The following is a 20,173-nucleotide window of genomic DNA, read 5'->3' as shown; positions in this document are numbered from 1 at the left end:
TTCATTTTTATTAATTAAAAGAGCATATTTGAGAAAACTGTTGTGTGTGTTCTAGCTAAACAGAACCTGCTTCATTATATCAATGTACAGATCTATTCATCTTTGGATCCTTTCCCATGTAGGTTATTACAGAGTGTTGAGTAGACCTCTCTTGGTATTCCATAGGTATTTTGTGATTATATATTTCATATGTATTACTACATGTCTGTTAACCCCCATATCCTAATTGATACATTGCTTACACCTTTCCATTTGGTTAAACATAATTTGGTTTTTTAAATCTATGAGTGTTCTTCCCTTGGAAATTATTTCATGGGTATCAATTTTTAGGTAACACCTATAAGTGATGTAATAGGATATCTGTCTTTCGGTTTCTTATTACGTCAGGTAGGGTGAATATCTCTAGATCATTCTATGGTGGTGCCAACGGCACTGTTCCATGTTTTTCCATGGCTAATATTCCATTGTGTACATGGACCACTTCTTCTTGGTGCATTTTTCTGTTGATGGACATTTTGGTTTCTTCCAGCTCTTGGCTATGGTACATGTTGCTGCAGTGAAGGATTGCCAGCCTGTGTCTTTTTGATTCAGGTCTACTCAGCGGATAGGCCCATCAGTGGGCCTACCTGATCACATAGTAGCTCAAGTTTTACCTTTAAACACACCTCCATTTTGTTCTCTGTACTGGCTGTTACCAGGTTACATCCCATCAGCAGCTAGAGGGTACACAGTTCTCTAAAACCCCTTCAGCATTTATACTATGTAGACTTTTTTGCTGATGATCCTTCTGACGGCTGTGAGGTGAACGTGTTTCTAGACCGGATTTGCATGGCTTTATTAATTCCTGACGTTGAGCGTTTTTCCATGCCTTTTTCTATAACAAAAAAAGAGACAGAATATAAAATGTGCATAAAATATGCCTCTTGAAATTGTCGTTTTGAAATATGGATGTCTTTTGAGATTTTTGCTCGATTTACGACCGAAGGATTGTTTTGAGGACAGGTGTCATTTACAGGCCTGCAGTTATTTTGACTGGCAAGTAACCATTACAGGGGCAGTTAGAGCTGCTGTTGTGTGAAACGGCCACAAGGCGGCAGCAGTTCTCATTAACCACATCTGGTTACTAGGGAAACAGAGCCTCAATGGAAGTCCTGTTCTAGGTTGCAAATTAGAATGGAATGGGCCAGGAAAAAGCCCCTTATGTTTATATTTCACTAAATATTGTTCTTTTTTTAAATTTAATTGTCATTGTTTATCACAGCAAGTGTGATTACAATGTTTCGCTTGTTTCAGGTGTGCAAGATGTGGTTGTTTTCCACATATACATATCTCTTTTCTCCTTTGGATCCTTTTCCCATTTTAGGTTATGACACAATGTTGAGTAGTCTTCTCTTGGTATTCCGTAGGTCTTTGGTGATTATATATTTCACCTGTGTTTGTATATCTCTGTTAACTCTGACATCCTAATGTATCCAATCCTCACACCTTTCCATTGGTGAACCATAAGTTTGTTGAATGAATCTGTGATTGCCTTTCTCTGTGCAAATATCTTCACTGGTATCAATTTTTAGGTAACACCTATAAGTGATATCACAGGATACGTGTCTTTCGCTTTCTGACTTACTACAAGTTGCGTGATTACTTCTAGACTCATCTACGGTGTTGCAAATGGCATTGTGTAATTGTTTTCCTTGGCTAATATTCCATCTGTACGTGGACCAGTTTTTCTTTGTCCACTCACCTGTTGATGGACTTTTTGGTTGCTTCCATGTCTTGGTTATTGTAACACTGCTGAAATGCACATTTGCCTGCCTGTGTCTTTCAACTATGTCTTCTTCAGTTATAGGCCCAGGAGAGGGCCTGTTGGATCATATGGTAGCAAAATGTTTACCTTGTAAAGGCGTCTCCATTCTGTTCTCATTAGTGGCTCTTACCAGGTTATGTTCCACTTAAATTTGAGGGTATGCCCTTGTCCACAACCCTTTCAGCATTTATTGTTTGTAGTTTTTCTGCTGATGTTTATTCTGACAGGTGTGAGCTGACACCTCTTTGAGGTTGGATTTGCATGCATCTCATAATCCCTTGAAATTGAACTTTCAGGCATGTCCTCTTTTTTTTCAAGCTGTGAGTAGCGCTTACCTCTTCAAATGGTTTTCTTGAAGTATGTGTCACATTTTGAAATATTTTGGCCATTACCTCCCTGAAGACATTCTGAGGGCAGGTTTCATTTACAGCCCTCCAGTACTTGTGCTCGTAGTACTTGTACTACTGCTTAGGATTGGGGACGAGCAAGGCTTAGTAACAGGGCCTCTGGAGGGTGCAGGTCAGGGCACGAAAGAAGTGGAGGGTTCGACGACGTGTCACGGGACGCCTTAGGATTGGGAACGGGTACTGTGGAGGGTGCAGGTCAGGGCAGGACAGAGGTGGAGGGTTCGAGGACCTGTCACGGGACGCCTTAGGATTGGGAACGGGGACTGTGGAGGGTGTAGGGTTCGAGGACGTGTCGGGGGACTGTGGAGGGTGCAGGTCAGGGCACGACAGAAGTGGAGGGTTCGAGGATGTGTCGGGGGACGGGTTAGGATTGGGAACGGGGACTGTGGAGGGTGCAGGTCAGGGCGCGACGGAGGTGGAGGGTTCGAGGACACGTCGGGGGACTGTGGAGGGTGCAGGTCAGGGCACGACAGAGGTGGAGGGTTCGAGGACGTGTCACGGGACGCCTTAGGATTGGGAACGGGGACTGTGGAGGGTGCAGGGTTCGAGGACGTGTCGGGGGACTGTGGAGGGTGCAGGTCAGGGCACGACAGAGGTGGAGGGTTCGAGGACCTCTCACGGGACGGCCTAGGATAGGGAACGGGGACTGTGGAAGGTGCAGGTCAGGGCACGACAGACGTGGAGAGTTCGAGGACGTGTCAGGGGACTGTGGAGGGTGCACGTCAGGGTACGCCAGAAGTGGAGGGTTTGAGGACGTGTCAGGGGACGGGGACTGTGGACGGTGCAGGTCAGGGCACGACAGAGTAGGATTGGGAACGGGGACTGTGGAGGGTGCAGGTCTGGGCACCACAGAGCTGTAGGGTTCGAGGACGTGTCGGGGGACGGCTTAGGATAGGGAACGGGGACTGTGGAGGGTGCAGGTCAGGGCACGACGGACGTGGAGGGTTCGAGGACGTATCAGGGGACGGGGACTGTGGAGGGTGCAGGTCAGGGCACGACGGAGGTGGAGGGTTCGAGGACGTGTCGGGGGACGGGTTAGGATTGGGAACGGGGACTGTGGAGGGTGCAGGTCAGGGCACGACGGAGGTGGAGGGTTCGAGGACGTGTCGGGGGACGGGTTAGGATTGGGAACGGGGACTGTGGAGGGTGCAGGTCAGGGCACGACGGAGGTGGAGGGTTCGAGGACGTGTCAGGGGACGGGGACTGTGGAGGGTGCAGGGTAGGGCACGACAACGGGACAGGCTTACGGTCCAGGTTACGGATAAGGCTTAGTGTGAGGGTGAGGGTGAGGGTTAGTGTACGGTCGGTGAAGGGTTCTGGTTAGGGACGAGATATGGTTTCGGGTCCAGGTACGGGTACGACAACGAGGTAGGCTTCGAGTACTTGTACTTGCTAGGGTACGGGTACGGGAATGGGTACGCCTGCTTCAGGGTACGTGTTAGGGTACAGATGCGTGTTCGTGTCTGGGTTAGCGTAAGGTTGAGGGTTCTGCTTAGGATTAGGGAACAGGGACGGTTCAGTGGACAGTTTAGGGTCCAACAAGGGATTTGGGCTAGGGTACGGGTTAGGGTCTGGGGTAGTATTAAGCCTATTGGTTAGGGTAAGGACTAGGGTTAGCGTTAGGGTACGAAAACGGATTATGGTGAGGGTAAGTGTTAGTGGAGGGTTTCGGCTTAGGGGACGGGTTAGGATGTGCATTAGGGTTAGGGTCCGACAATGTGTTAGGTGTAGGGTACTGTTAGACTACGGGTTACTGTTAGTGTACGAATTCGTATTAGGGTACGTGTTAGTGGACGGGTTCGGAGTATGTGACATGTTAGGGTAAGGGTTAGGGAACGGGTATGGGGTAGGGTCCGGTTTCGGGTACGACAATGGGTTAGGATGAGGGGACGTTTTAGGCTACGGGTTAGTGTTAGTGTGTGGGTTAGTATGAGGGTTACGGTTAGGGAATGGGTACGGTTGAAGGTACAGATTAGGATCCAAGTTAGGGTAAGGGTTAGGGGATGGGTTAGTGTGAGTGTACGGGTTAGGAGTAGGGTATGGTTCGGGGAAGGGGAAGGGTTACAGTTAGGGGACGTATTAGGGTACGGGTTCGGGATCAGGCTTGCTTTAGGGTACTGTTGGGTACGAATTAGGATTAGGGTAAGGGTTCTGCTTAGGGTTATGTTACGGGTATGGGGTAGGGTCCGGTTTAGAGTACGACAATGGGTTAGGCTTACGTTGCGTTTTAGGTTACGGGTTCGGGTAGGGTTGAGGGTCCAGCTCAGGGTATGACAACGGGTTAGGGGACGTGTTTGTTTGTTTGTTAGGGGACGGCTTAGTGTTAGTGTACGGGATAGGATGAGAGTAGGGGTTAGCGTAAGGTTTGGGCGGGGGGGCGGCCCTTTGCTGAACATGCACAGAACACATTGCAATAACACTTTGGGCCTCGTGTTCTCTTCCAGGTGTTTGACCAGAGTGCACTTTCAACTGAAGCTAAAGAAGAAATGTCCAAACTGTATCCTAATGCCCGGAGGGCTCGCCTGAAAGCAGGAGGCGACTTCCCTTACCTGTGCAGCAGTGCAGACGTGAATCTCTATGTACAGGTAGGTCCTAGGCTGGATCCCAGAGCACTTTGCACACAGAATCTGGTTGGAAACAGAAAGGGTTTTCTGATTTTCTGGTCGTCGAGGAAGAGAGCTACAGAATTCTCTGTAGGAATGAAGCATTGACTTGATCAATTGCTCCACATTAGGAACTCACAGGAGAATTCAAGCATATGAGAGCCCCCTGAGGGACTCTATGCCCACTATCCCTTTTCTAAGAGCCACAGGCCTACACTCACACACTGAAGCAGCCGTTTGCTACGATGGGACCTTGGCTCCTGGACACCAGACTTACATGGAGTCAATCTGAATCCCACGAAGGGACTTCTCGGTCTACTTTTCATGCATTCAAACACACGCACCCAAACAACCTCTACTTCTTCGAATACCTGCCTAAATGGATATTAGAATAGTGGGGAGAAATGGTTGCTTTGCAATTTGGCAAGTAGTATCAAGAGCCTGGAAAAACCAGGACGGGTGAGTGTCGTTAGCGTACGTGTTCGGATTCCTGGACGGGTGACCGTGAGGCTTCGGGTAAGTGTGTGGGCTAGGGTGAGGGGGAGGGAACGGGGACGCTTTAGGGTCCAGGTCAGGGCACGACAGAGGTGGAGGGTTCGAGGACGTGTCGGGGGACGGGGACTGTGGAGGGTGCACGTCAGGGGACGACGGAAGTGGAGGGTTCGAGGACGTGTCACGGGACGCCTTAGGATTGGGAACGGGGACTGTGGAGGGTGCAGGTCAGGGCGCGACGGAGGTGGAGGGTTCGAGGACCTCTCACGGGACGCCTTAGGATTGGGAACGGGGACTGTGGAGGGTGCAGGTCAGGGCGCGACGGAGGTGGAGGGTTCGAGGACGTGTCACGGGACGCCTTAGGATTGGGAACGGGGACTGTGGAGGGTGCAGGTCAGGGCGCGACGGAGGTGGAGGGTTCGAGGACCTCTCACGGGACGCCTTAGGATTGGGAACGGGGACTGTGGAGGGTGCAGGTCTGGGCACCACAGAGCTGTAGGGTTCGAGGACGTGTCGGGGGACGGCTTAGGATAGGGAACGGGGACTGTGGAGGGTGCAGGTCAGGGCACGACGGACGTGGAGGGTTCGAGGACGTATCAGGGGACGGGGACTGTGGAGGGTGCAGGTCAGGGCACGACGGAGGTGGAGGGTTCGAGGACGTGTCGGGGGACGGGTTAGGATTGGGAACGGGGACTGTGGAGGGTGCAGGTCAGGGCACGACGGAGGTGGAGGGTTCGAGGACGTGTCGGGGGACGGGTTAGGATTGGGAACGGGGACTGTGGAGGGTGCAGGTCAGGGCACGACGGAGGTGGAGGGTTCGAGGACGTGTCGGGGGACGGGGACTGTGGAGGGTGCAGGGTAGGGCACGACAACGGGACAGGCTTACGGTCCAGGTTACGGATAAGGCTTAGTGTGAGGGTGAGGGTGAGGGTTAGTGTACGGTCGGTGAAGGGTTCTGGTTAGGGACGAGATATGGTTTCGGGTCCAGGTACGGGTACGACAACGAGGTAGGCTTCGAGTACTTGTACTTGCTAGGGTACGGGTACGGGAATGGGTACGCCTGCTTCAGGGTACGTGTTAGGGTACAGATGCGTGTTCGTGTCTGGGTTAGCGTAAGGTTGAGGGTTCTGCTTAGGATTAGGGAACAGGGACGGTTCAGTGGACAGTTTAGGGTCCAACAAGGGATTTGGGCTAGGGTACGGGTTAGGGTCTGGGGTAGTATTAAGCCTATTGGTTAGGGTAAGGACTAGGGTTAGCGTTAGGGTACGAAAACGGATTATGGTGAGGGTAAGTGTTAGTGGAGGGTTTCGGCTTAGGGGACGGGTTAGGATGTGCATTAGGGTTAGGGTCCGACAATGTGTTAGGTGTAGGGTACTGTTAGACTACGGGTTACTGTTAGTGTACGAATTCGTATTAGGGTACGTGTTAGTGGACGGGTTCGGAGTATGTGACATGTTAGGGTAAGGGTTAGGGAACGGGTATGGGGTAGGGTCCGGTTTCGGGTACGACAATGGGTTAGGATGAGGGGACGTTTTAGGCTACGGGTTAGTGTTAGTGTGTGGGTTAGTATGAGGGTTACGGTTAGGGAATGGGTACGGTTGAAGGTACAGATTAGGATCCAAGTTAGGGTAAGGGTTAGGGGATGGGTTAGTGTGAGTGTACGGGTTAGGAGTAGGGTATGGTTCGGGGAAGGGGAAGGGTTACAGTTAGGGGACGTATTAGGGTACGGGTTCGGGATCAGGCTTGCTTTAGGGTACTGTTGGGTACGAATTAGGATTAGGGTAAGGGTTCTGCTTAGGGTTATGTTACGGGTATGGGGTAGGGTCCGGTTTAGAGTACGACAATGGGTTAGGCTTACGTTGCGTTTTAGGTTACGGGTTCGGGTAGGGTTGAGGGTCCAGCTCAGGGTATGACAACGGGTTAGGGGACGTGTTTGTTTGTTTGTTAGGGGACGGCTTAGTGTTAGTGTACGGGATAGGATGAGAGTAGGGGTTAGCGTAAGGTTTGGGCGGGGGGGCGGCCCTTTGCTGAACATGCACAGAACACATTGCAATAACACTTTGGGCCTCGTGTTCTCTTCCAGGTGTTTGACCAGAGTGCACTTTCAACTGAAGCTAAAGAAGAAATGTCCAAACTGTATCCTAATGCCCGGAGGGCTCGCCTGAAAGCAGGAGGCGACTTCCCTTACCTGTGCAGCAGTGCAGACGTGAATCTCTATGTACAGGTAGGTCCTAGGCTGGATCCCAGAGCACTTTGCACACAGAATCTGGTTGGAAACAGAAAGGGTTTTCTGATTTTCTGGTCGTCGAGGAAGAGAGCTACAGAATTCTCTGTAGGAATGAAGCATTGACTTGATCAATTGCTCCACATTAGGAACTCACAGGAGAATTCAAGCATATGAGAGCCCCCTGAGGGACTCTATGCCCACTATCCCTTTTCTAAGAGCCACAGGCCTACACTCACACACTGAAGCAGCCGTTTGCTACGATGGGACCTTGGCTCCTGGACACCAGACTTACATGGAGTCAATCTGAATCCCACGAAGGGACTTCTCGGTCTACTTTTCATGCATTCAAACACACGCACCCAAACAACCTCTACTTCTTCGAATACCTGCCTAAATGGATATTAGAATAGTGGGGAGAAATGGTTGCTTTGCAATTTGGCAAGTAGTATCAAGAGCCTGGAAAAACCAGGACGGGTGAGTGTCGTTAGCGTACGTGTTCGGATTCCTGGACGGGTGACCGTGAGGCTTCGGGTAAGTGTGTGGGCTAGGGTGAGGGGGAGGGAACGGGGACGCTTTAGGGTCCAGGTCAGGGCACGACAGAGGTGGAGGGTTCGAGGACGTGTCGGGGGACGGGGACTGTGGAGGGTGCACGTCAGGGGACGACGGAAGTGGAGGGTTCGAGGACGTGTCACGGGACGCCTTAGGATTGGGAACGGGGACTGTGGAGGGTGCAGGTCAGGGCGCGACGGAGGTGGAGGGTTCGAGGACGTGTCACGGGACGCCTTAGGATTGGGAACGGGGACTGTGGAGGGTGCAGGTCAGGGCGCGACGGAGGTGGAGGGTTCGAGGACGTGTCACGGGACGCCTTAGGATTGGGAACGGGGACTGTGGAGGGTGCAGGTCAGGGCGCGACGGAGGTGGAGGGTTCGAGGACCTCTCACGGGACGCCTTAGGATTGGGAACGGGGACTGTGGAGGGTGCAGGTCTGGGCACCACAGAGCTGTAGGGTTCGAGGACGTGTCGGGGGACGGCTTAGGATAGGGAACGGGGACTGTGGAGGGTGCAGGTCAGGGCACGACGGACGTGGAGGGTTCGAGGACGTATCAGGGGACGGGGACTGTGGAGGGTGCAGGTCAGGGCACGACGGAGGTGGAGGGTTCGAGGACGTGTCGGGGGACGGGTTAGGATTGGGAACGGGGACTGTGGAGGGTGCAGGTCAGGGCACGACGGAGGTGGAGGGTTCGAGGACGTGTCGGGGGACGGGGACTGTGGAGGGTGCAGGGTAGGGCACGACAACGGGACAGGCTTACGGTCCAGGTTACGGATAAGGCTTAGTGTGAGGGTGAGGGTGAGGGTTAGTGTACGGTCGGTGAAGGGTTCTGGTTAGGGACGAGATATGGTTTCGGGTCCAGGTACGGGTACGACAACGAGGTAGGCTTCGAGTACTTGTACTTGCTAGGGTACGGGTACGGGAATGGGTACGCCTGCTTCAGGGTACGTGTTAGGGTACAGATGCGTGTTCGTGTCTGGGTTAGCGTAAGGTTGAGGGTTCTGCTTAGGATTAGGGAACAGGGACGGTTCAGTGGACAGTTTAGGGTCCAACAAGGGATTTGGGCTAGGGTACGGGTTAGGGTCTGGGGTAGTATTAAGCCTATTGGTTAGGGTAAGGACTAGGGTTAGCGTTAGGGTACGAAAACGGATTATGGTGAGGGTAAGTGTTAGTGGAGGGTTTCGGCTTAGGGGACGGGTTAGGATGTGCATTAGGGTTAGGGTCCGACAATGTGTTAGGTGTAGGGTACTGTTAGACTACGGGTTACTGTTAGTGTACGAATTCGTATTAGGGTACGTGTTAGTGGACGGGTTCGGAGTATGTGACATGTTAGGGTAAGGGTTAGGGAACGGGTATGGGGTAGGGTCCGGTTTCGGGTACGACAATGGGTTAGGATGAGGGGACGTTTTAGGCTACGGGTTAGTGTTAGTGTGTGGGTTAGTATGAGGGTTACGGTTAGGGAATGGGTACGGTTGAAGGTACAGATTAGGATCCAAGTTAGGGTAAGGGTTAGGGGATGGGTTAGTGTGAGTGTACGGGTTAGGAGTAGGGTATGGTTCGGGGAAGGGGAAGGGTTACAGTTAGGGGACGTATTAGGGTACGGGTTCGGGATCAGGCTTGCTTTAGGGTACTGTTGGGTACGAATTAGGATTAGGGTAAGGGTTCTGCTTAGGGTTATGTTACGGGTATGGGGTAGGGTCCGGTTTAGAGTACGACAATGGGTTAGGCTTACGTTGCGTTTTAGGTTACGGGTTCGGGTAGGGTTGAGGGTCCAGCTCAGGGTATGACAACGGGTTAGGGGACGTGTTTGTTTGTTTGTTAGGGGACGGCTTAGTGTTAGTGTACGGGATAGGATGAGAGTAGGGGTTAGCGTAAGGTTTGGGCGGGGGGGCGGCCCTTTGCTGAACATGCACAGAACACATTGCAATAACACTTTGGGCCTCGTGTTCTCTTCCAGGTGTTTGACCAGAGTGCACTTTCAACTGAAGCTAAAGAAGAAATGTCCAAACTGTATCCTAATGCCCGGAGGGCTCGCCTGAAAGCAGGAGGCGACTTCCCTTACCTGTGCAGCAGTGCAGACGTGAATCTCTATGTACAGGTAGGTCCTAGGCTGGATCCCAGAGCACTTTGCACACAGAATCTGGTTGGAAACAGAAAGGGTTTTCTGATTTTCTGGTCGTCGAGGAAGAGAGCTACAGAATTCTCTGTAGGAATGAAGCATTGACTTGATCAATTGCTCCACATTAGGAACTCACAGGAGAATTCAAGCATATGAGAGCCCCCTGAGGGACTCTATGCCCACTATCCCTTTTCTAAGAGCCACAGGCCTACACTCACACACTGAAGCAGCCGTTTGCTACGATGGGACCTTGGCTCCTGGACACCAGACTTACATGGAGTCAATCTGAATCCCACGAAGGGACTTCTCGGTCTACTTTTCATGCATTCAAACACACGCACCCAAACAACCTCTACTTCTTCGAATACCTGCCTAAATGGATATTAGAATAGTGGGGAGAAATGGTTGCTTTGCAATTTGGCAAGTAGTATCAAGAGCCTGGAAAAACCAGGACGGGTGAGTGTCGTTAGCGTACGTGTTCGGATTCCTGGACGGGTGACCGTGAGGCTTCGGGTAAGTGTGTGGGCTAGGGTGAGGGGGAGGGAACGGGGACGCTTTAGGGTCCAGGTCAGGGCACGACAGAGGTGGAGGGTTCGAGGACGTGTCGGGGGACGGGGACTGTGGAGGGTGCACGTCAGGGGACGACGGAAGTGGAGGGTTCGAGGACGTGTCACGGGACGCCTTAGGATTGGGAACGGGGACTGTGGAGGGTGCAGGTCAGGGCGCGACGGAGGTGGAGGGTTCGAGGACGTGTCACGGGACGCCTTAGGATTGGGAACGGGGACTGTGGAGGGTGCAGGTCAGGGCGCGACGGAGGTGGAGGGTTCGAGGACGTGTCACGGGACGCCTTAGGATTGGGAACGGGGACTGTGGAGGGTGCAGGTCAGGGCGCGACGGAGGTGGAGGGTTCGAGGACCTCTCACGGGACGCCTTAGGATTGGGAACGGGGACTGTGGAGGGTGCAGGTCTGGGCACCACAGAGCTGTAGGGTTCGAGGACGTGTCGGGGGACGGCTTAGGATAGGGAACGGGGACTGTGGAGGGTGCAGGTCAGGGCACGACGGACGTGGAGGGTTCGAGGACGTATCAGGGGACGGGGACTGTGGAGGGTGCAGGTCAGGGCACGACGGAGGTGGAGGGTTCGAGGACGTGTCGGGGGACGGGTTAGGATTGGGAACGGGGACTGTGGAGGGTGCAGGTCAGGGCACGACGGAGGTGGAGGGTTCGAGGACGTGTCGGGGGACGGGGACTGTGGAGGGTGCAGGGTAGGGCACGACAACGGGACAGGCTTACGGTCCAGGTTACGGATAAGGCTTAGTGTGAGGGTGAGGGTGAGGGTTAGTGTACGGTCGGTGAAGGGTTCTGGTTAGGGACGAGATATGGTTTCGGGTCCAGGTACGGGTACGACAACGAGGTAGGCTTCGAGTACTTGTACTTGCTAGGGTACGGGTACGGGAATGGGTACGCCTGCTTCAGGGTACGTGTTAGGGTACAGATGCGTGTTCGTGTCTGGGTTAGCGTAAGGTTGAGGGTTCTGCTTAGGATTAGGGAACAGGGACGGTTCAGTGGACAGTTTAGGGTCCAACAAGGGATTTGGGCTAGGGTACGGGTTAGGGTCTGGGGTAGTATTAAGCCTATTGGTTAGGGTAAGGACTAGGGTTAGCGTTAGGGTACGAAAACGGATTATGGTGAGGGTAAGTGTTAGTGGAGGGTTTCGGCTTAGGGGACGGGTTAGGATGTGCATTAGGGTTAGGGTCCGACAATGTGTTAGGTGTAGGGTACTGTTAGACTACGGGTTACTGTTAGTGTACGAATTCGTATTAGGGTACGTGTTAGTGGACGGGTTCGGAGTATGTGACATGTTAGGGTAAGGGTTAGGGAACGGGTATGGGGTAGGGTCCGGTTTCGGGTACGACAATGGGTTAGGATGAGGGGACGTTTTAGGCTACGGGTTAGTGTTAGTGTGTGGGTTAGTATGAGGGTTACGGTTAGGGAATGGGTACGGTTGAAGGTACAGATTAGGATCCAAGTTAGGGTAAGGGTTAGGGGATGGGTTAGTGTGAGTGTACGGGTTAGGAGTAGGGTATGGTTCGGGGAAGGGGAAGGGTTACAGTTAGGGGACGTATTAGGGTACGGGTTCGGGATCAGGCTTGCTTTAGGGTACTGTTGGGTACGAATTAGGATTAGGGTAAGGGTTCTGCTTAGGGTTATGTTACGGGTATGGGGTAGGGTCCGGTTTAGAGTACGACAATGGGTTAGGCTTACGTTGCGTTTTAGGTTACGGGTTCGGGTAGGGTTGAGGGTCCAGCTCAGGGTATGACAACGGGTTAGGGGACGTGTTTGTTTGTTTGTTAGGGGACGGCTTAGTGTTAGTGTACGGGATAGGATGAGAGTAGGGGTTAGCGTAAGGTTTGGGCGGGGGGGCGGCCCTTTGCTGAACATGCACAGAACACATTGCAATAACACTTTGGGCCTCGTGTTCTCTTCCAGGTGTTTGACCAGAGTGCACTTTCAACTGAAGCTAAAGAAGAAATGTCCAAACTGTATCCTAATGCCCGGAGGGCTCGCCTGAAAGCAGGAGGCGACTTCCCTTACCTGTGCAGCAGTGCAGACGTGAATCTCTATGTACAGGTAGGTCCTAGGCTGGATCCCAGAGCACTTTGCACACAGAATCTGGTTGGAAACAGAAAGGGTTTTCTGATTTTCTGGTCGTCGAGGAAGAGAGCTACAGAATTCTCTGTAGGAATGAAGCATTGACTTGATCAATTGCTCCACATTAGGAACTCACAGGAGAATTCAAGCATATGAGAGCCCCCTGAGGGACTCTATGCCCACTATCCCTTTTCTAAGAGCCACAGGCCTACACTCACACACTGAAGCAGCCGTTTGCTACGATGGGACCTTGGCTCCTGGACACCAGACTTACATGGAGTCAATCTGAATCCCACGAAGGGACTTCTCGGTCTACTTTTCATGCATTCAAACACACGCACCCAAACAACCTCTACTTCTTCGAATACCTGCCTAAATGGATATTAGAATAGTGGGGAGAAATGGTTGCTTTGCAATTTGGCAAGTAGTATCAAGAGCCTGGAAAAACCAGGACGGGTGAGTGTCGTTAGCGTACGTGTTCGGATTCCTGGACGGGTGACCGTGAGGCTTCGGGTAAGTGTGTGGGCTAGGGTGAGGGGGAGGGAACGGGGACGCTTTAGGGTCCAGGTCAGGGCACGACAGAGGTGGAGGGTTCGAGGACGTGTCGGGGGACGGGGACTGTGGAGGGTGCACGTCAGGGGACGACGGAAGTGGAGGGTTCGAGGACGTGTCACGGGACGCCTTAGGATTGGGAACGGGGACTGTGGAGGGTGCAGGTCAGGGCGCGACGGAGGTGGAGGGTTCGAGGACGTGTCACGGGACGCCTTAGGATTGGGAACGGGGACTGTGGAGGGTGCAGGTCAGGGCGCGACGGAGGTGGAGGGTTCGAGGACGTGTCACGGGACGCCTTAGGATTGGGAACGGGGACTGTGGAGGGTGCAGGTCAGGGCGCGACGGAGGTGGAGGGTTCGAGGACCTCTCACGGGACGCCTTAGGATTGGGAACGGGGACTGTGGAGGGTGCAGGTCTGGGCACCACAGAGCTGTAGGGTTCGAGGACGTGTCGGGGGACGGCTTAGGATAGGGAACGGGGACTGTGGAGGGTGCAGGTCAGGGCACGACGGACGTGGAGGGTTCGAGGACGTATCAGGGGACGGGGACTGTGGAGGGTGCAGGTCAGGGCACGACGGAGGTGGAGGGTTCGAGGACGTGTCGGGGGACGGGTTAGGATTGGGAACGGGGACTGTGGAGGGTGCAGGTCAGGGCACGACGGAGGTGGAGGGTTCGAGGACGTGTCGGGGGACGGGGACTGTGGAGGGTGCAGGGTAGGGCACGACAACGGGACAGGCTTACGGTCCAGGTTACGGATAAGGCTTAGTGTGAGGGTGAGGGTGAGGGTTAGTGTACGGTCGGTGAAGGGTTCTGGTTAGGGACGAGATATGGTTTCGGGTCCAGGTACGGGTACGACAACGAGGTAGGCTTCGAGTACTTGTACTTGCTAGGGTACGGGTACGGGAATGGGTACGCCTGCTTCAGGGTACGTGTTAGGGTACAGATGCGTGTTCGTGTCTGGGTTAGCGTAAGGTTGAGGGTTCTGCTTAGGATTAGGGAACAGGGACGGTTCAGTGGACAGTTTAGGGTCCAACAAGGGATTTGGGCTAGGGTACGGGTTAGGGTCTGGGGTAGTATTAAGCCTATTGGTTAGGGTAAGGACTAGGGTTAGCGTTAGGGTACGAAAACGGATTATGGTGAGGGTAAGTGTTAGTGGAGGGTTTCGGCTTAGGGGACGGGTTAGGATGTGCATTAGGGTTAGGGTCCGACAATGTGTTAGGTGTAGGGTACTGTTAGACTACGGGTTACTGTTAGTGTACGAATTCGTATTAGGGTACGTGTTAGTGGACGGGTTCGGAGTATGTGACATGTTAGGGTAAGGGTTAGGGAACGGGTATGGGGTAGGGTCCGGTTTCGGGTACGACAATGGGTTAGGATGAGGGGACGTTTTAGGCTACGGGTTAGTGTTAGTGTGTGGGTTAGTATGAGGGTTACGGTTAGGGAATGGGTACGGTTGAAGGTACAGATTAGGATCCAAGTTAGGGTAAGGGTTAGGGGATGGGTTAGTGTGAGTGTACGGGTTAGGAGTAGGGTATGGTTCGGGGAAGGGGAAGGGTTACAGTTAGGGGACGTATTAGGGTACGGGTTCGGGATCAGGCTTGCTTTAGGGTACTGTTGGGTACGAATTAGGATTAGGGTAAGGGTTCTGCTTAGGGTTATGTTACGGGTATGGGGTAGGGTCCGGTTTAGAGTACGACAATGGGTTAGGCTTACGTTGCGTTTTAGGTTACGGGTTCGGGTAGGGTTGAGGGTCCAGCTCAGGGTATGACAACGGGTTAGGGGACGTGTTTGTTTGTTTGTTAGGGGACGGCTTAGTGTTAGTGTACGGGATAGGATGAGAGTAGGGGTTAGCGTAAGGTTTGGGCGGGGGGGCGGCCCTTTGCTGAACATGCACAGAACACATTGCAATAACACTTTGGGCCTCGTGTTCTCTTCCAGGTGTTTGACCAGAGTGCACTTTCAACTGAAGCTAAAGAAGAAATGTCCAAACTGTATCCTAATGCCCGGAGGGCTCGCCTGAAAGCAGGAGGCGACTTCCCTTACCTGTGCAGCAGTGCAGACGTGAATCTCTATGTACAGGTAGGTCCTAGGCTGGATCCCAGAGCACTTTGCACACAGAATCTGGTTGGAAACAGAAAGGGTTTTCTGATTTTCTGGTCGTCGAGGAAGAGAGCTACAGAATTCTCTGTAGGAATGAAGCATTGACTTGATCAATTGCTCCACATTAGGAACTCACAGGAGAATTCAAGCATATGAGAGCCCCCTGAGGGACTCTATGCCCACTATCCCTTTTCTAAGAGCCACAGGCCTACACTCACACACTGAAGCAGCCGTTTGCTACGATGGGACCTTGGCTCCTGGACACCAGACTTACATGGAGTCAATCTGAATCCCACGAAGGGACTTCTCGGTCTACTTTTCATGCATTCAAACACACGCACCCAAACAACCTCTACTTCTTCGAATACCTGCCTAAATGGATATTAGAATAGTGGGGAGAAATGGTTGCTTTGCAATTTGGCAAGTAGTATCAAGAGCCTGGAAAAACCAGGACGGGTGAGTGTCGTTAGCGTACGTGTTCGGATTCCTGGACGGGTGACCGTGAGGCTTCGGGTAAGTGTGTGGGCTAGGGTGAGGGGGAGGGAACGGGGACGCTTTAGGGTCCAGGTCAGGGCACGACAGAGGTGGAGGGTTCGAGGACGTGTCGGGGGACGGGGACTGTGGAGGGTGCACGTCAGGGGACGACGGAAGTGGAGGGTTCGAGGACGTGTCACGGGACGCCTTAGGATTGGGAACGGGGACTGTGGAGGGTGCAGGTCAGGGCGCGACGGAGGTGGAGGGTTCGAGGACCTCTCACGGGACGCCTTAGGATTGGGAACGGGGACTGTGGAGGGTGCAGGTCAGGGCGCGACGGAGGTGGAGGGTTCGAGGACGTGTCACGGGACGCCTTAGGATTGGGAACGGGGACTGTGGAGGGTGCAGGTCAGGGCGCGACGGAGGTGGAGGGTTCGAGGACCTCTCACGGGACGCCTTAGGATTGGGAACGGGGACTGTGGAGGGTGCAGGTCTGGGCACCACAGAGCTGTAGGGTTCGAGGACGTGTCGGGGGACGGCTTAGGATAGGGAACGGGGACTGTGGAGGGTGCAGGTCAGGGCACGACGGACGTGGAGGGTTCGAGGACGTATCAGGGGACGGGGACTGTGGAGGGTGCAGGTCAGGGCACGACGGAGGTGGAGGGTTCGAGGACGTGTCGGGGGACGGGTTAGGATTGGGAACGGGGACTGTGGAGGGTGCAGGTCAGGGCACGACGGAGGTGGAGGGTTCGAGGACGTGTCGGGGGACGGGGACTGTGGAGGGTGCAGGGTAGGGCACGACAACGGGACAGGCTTACGGTCCAGGTTACGGATAAGGCTTAGTGTGAGGGTGAGGGTGAGGGTTAGTGTACGGTCGGTGAAGGGTTCTGGTTAGGGACGAGATATGGTTTCGGGTCCAGGTACGGGTACGACAACGAGGTAGGCTTCGAGTACTTGTACTTGCTAGGGTACGGGTACGGGAATGGGTACGCCTGCTTCAGGGTACGTGTTAGGGTACAGATGCGTGTTCGTGTCTGGGTTAGCGTAAGGTTGAGGGTTCTGCTTAGGATTAGGGAACAGGGACGGTTCAGTGGACAGTTTAGGGTCCAACAAGGGATTTGGGCTAGGGTACGGGTTAGGGTCTGGGGTAGTATTAAGCCTATTGGTTAGGGTAAGGACTAGGGTTAGCGTTAGGGTACGAAAACGGATTATGGTGAGGGTAAGTGTTAGTGGAGGGTTTCGGCTTAGGGGACGGGTTAGGATGTGCATTAGGGTTAGGGTCCGACAATGTGTTAGGTGTAGGGTACTGTTAGACTACGGGTTACTGTTAGTGTACGAATTCGTATTAGGGTACGTGTTAGTGGACGGGTTCGGAGTATGTGACATGTTAGGGTAAGGGTTAGGGAACGGGTATGGGGTAGGGTCCGGTTTCGGGTACGACAATGGGTTAGGATGAGGGGACGTTTTAGGCTACGGGTTAGTGTTAGTGTGTGGGTTAGTATGAGGGTTACGGTTAGGGAATGGGTACGGTTGAAGGTACAGATTAGGATCCAAGTTAGGGTAAGGGTTAGGGGATGGGTTAGTGTGAGTGTACGGGTTAGGAGTAGGGTATGGTTCGGGGAAGGGGAAGGGTTACAGTTAGGGGACGTATTAGGGTACGGGTTCGGGATCAGGCTTGCTTTAGGGTACTGTTGGGTACGAATTAGGATTAGGGTAAGGGTTCTGCTTAGGGTTATGTTACGGGTATGGGGTAGGGTCCGGTTTAGAGTACGACAATGGGTTAGGCTTACGTTGCGTTTTAGGTTACGGGTTCGGGTAGGGTTGAGGGTCCAGCTCAGGGTATGACAACGGGTTAGGGGACGTGTTTGTTTGTTTGTTAGGGGACGGCTTAGTGTTAGTGTACGGGATAGGATGAGAGTAGGGGTTAGCGTAAGGTTTGGGCGGGGGGGCGGCCCTTTGCTGAACATGCACAGAACACATTGCAATAACACTTTGGGCCTCGTGTTCTCTTCCAGGTGTTTGACCAGAGTGCACTTTCAACTGAAGCTAAAGAAGAAATGTCCAAACTGTATCCTAATGCCCGGAGGGCTCGCCTGAAAGCAGGAGGCGACTTCCCTTACCTGTGCAGCAGTGCAGACGTGAATCTCTATGTACAGGTAGGTCCTAGGCTGGATCCCAGAGCACTTTGCACACAGAATCTGGTTGGAAACAGAAAGGGTTTTCTGATTTTCTGGTCGTCGAGGAAGAGAGCTACAGAATTCTCTGTAGGAATGAAGCATTGACTTGATCAATTGCTCCACATTAGGAACTCACAGGAGAATTCAAGCATATGAGAGCCCCCTGAGGGACTCTATGCCCACTATCCCTTTTCTAAGAGCCACAGGCCTACACTCACACACTGAAGCAGCCGTTTGCTACGATGGGACCTTGGCTCCTGGACACCAGACTTACATGGAGTCAATCTGAATCCCACGAAGGGACTTCTCGGTCTACTTTTCATGCATTCAAACACACGCACCCAAACAACCTCTACTTCTTCGAATACCTGCCTAAATGGATATTAGAATAGTGGGGAGAAATGGTTGCTTTGCAATTTGGCAAGTAGTATCAAGAGCCTGGAAAAACCAGGACGGGTGAGTGTCGTTAGCGTACGTGTTCGGATTCCTGGACGGGTGACCGTGAGGCTTCGGGTAAGTGTGTGGGCTAGGGTGAGGGGGAGGGAACGGGGACGCTTTAGGGTCCAGGTCAGGGCACGACAGAGGTGGAGGGTTCGAGGACGTGTCGGGGGACGGGGACTGTGGAGGGTGCACGTCAGGGGACGACGGAAGTGGAGGGTTCGAGGACGTGTCACGGGACGCCTTAGGATTGGGAACGGGGACTGTGGAGGGTGCAGGTCAGGGCGCGACGGAGGTGGAGGGTTCGAGGACCTCTCACGGGACGCCTTAGGATTGGGAACGGGGACTGTGGAGGGTGCAGGTCAGGGCGCGACGGAGGTGGAGGGTTCGAGGACGTGTCACGGGACGCCTTAGGATTGGGAACGGGGACTGTGGAGGGTGCAGGTCAGGGCGCGACGGAGGTGGAGGGTTCGAGGACCTCTCACGGGACGCCTTAGGATTGGGAACGGGGACTGTGGAGGGTGCAGGTCTGGGCACCACAGAGCTGTAGGGTTCGAGGACGTGTCGGGGGACGGCTTAGGATAGGGAACGGGGACTGTGGAGGGTGCAGGTCAGGGCACGACGGACGTGGAGGGTTCGAGGACGTATCAGGGGACGGGGACTGTGGAGGGTGCAGGTCAGGGCACGACGGAGGTGGAGGGTTCGAGGACGTGTCGGGGGACGGGTTAGGATTGGGAACGGGGACTGTGGAGGGTGCAGGTCAGGGCACGACGGAGGTGGAGGGTTCGAGGACGTGTCGGGGGACGGGGACTGTGGAGGGTGCAGGGTAGGGCACGACAACGGGACAGGCTTACGGTCCAGGTTACGGATAAGGCTTAGTGTGAGGGTGAGGGTGAGGGTTAGTGTACGGTCGGTGAAGGGTTCTGGTTAGGGACGAGATATGGTTTCGGGTCCAGGTACGGGTACGACAACGAGGTAGGCTTCGAGTACTTGTACTTGCTAGGGTACGGGTACGGGAATGGGTACGCCTGCTTCAGGGTACGTGTTAGGGTACAGATGCGTGTTCGTGTCTGGGTTAGCGTAAGGTTGAGGGTTCTGCTTAGGATTAGGGAACAGGGACGGTTCAGTGGACAGTTTAGGGTCCAACAAGGGATTTGGGCTAGGGTACGGGTTAGGGTCTGGGGTAGTATTAAGCCTATTGGTTAGGGTAAGGACTAGGGTTAGCGTTAGGGTACGAAAACGGATTATGGTGAGGGTAAGTGTTAGTGGAGGGTTTCGGCTTAGGGGACGGGTTAGGATGTGCATTAGGGTTAGGGTCCGACAATGTGTTAGGTGTAGGGTACTGTTAGACTACGGGTTACTGTTAGTGTACGAATTCGTATTAGGGTACGTGTTAGTGGACGGGTTCGGAGTATGTGACATGTTAGGGTAAGGGTTAGGGAACGGGTATGGGGTAGGGTCCGGTTTCGGGTACGACAATGGGTTAGGATGAGGGGACGTTTTAGGCTACGGGTTAGTGTTAGTGTGTGGGTTAGTATGAGGGTTACGGTTAGGGAATGGGTACGGTTGAAGGTACAGAT

Source organism: Leucopleurus acutus (genome assembly GCF_964270905.1).
Source record: "Leucopleurus acutus genome assembly, chromosome: 1".
Taxonomy (NCBI): Eukaryota; Metazoa; Chordata; class Mammalia; order Artiodactyla; family Delphinidae; genus Leucopleurus; species Leucopleurus acutus.
Note: the sequence above shows the minus strand (reverse complement) of the source record.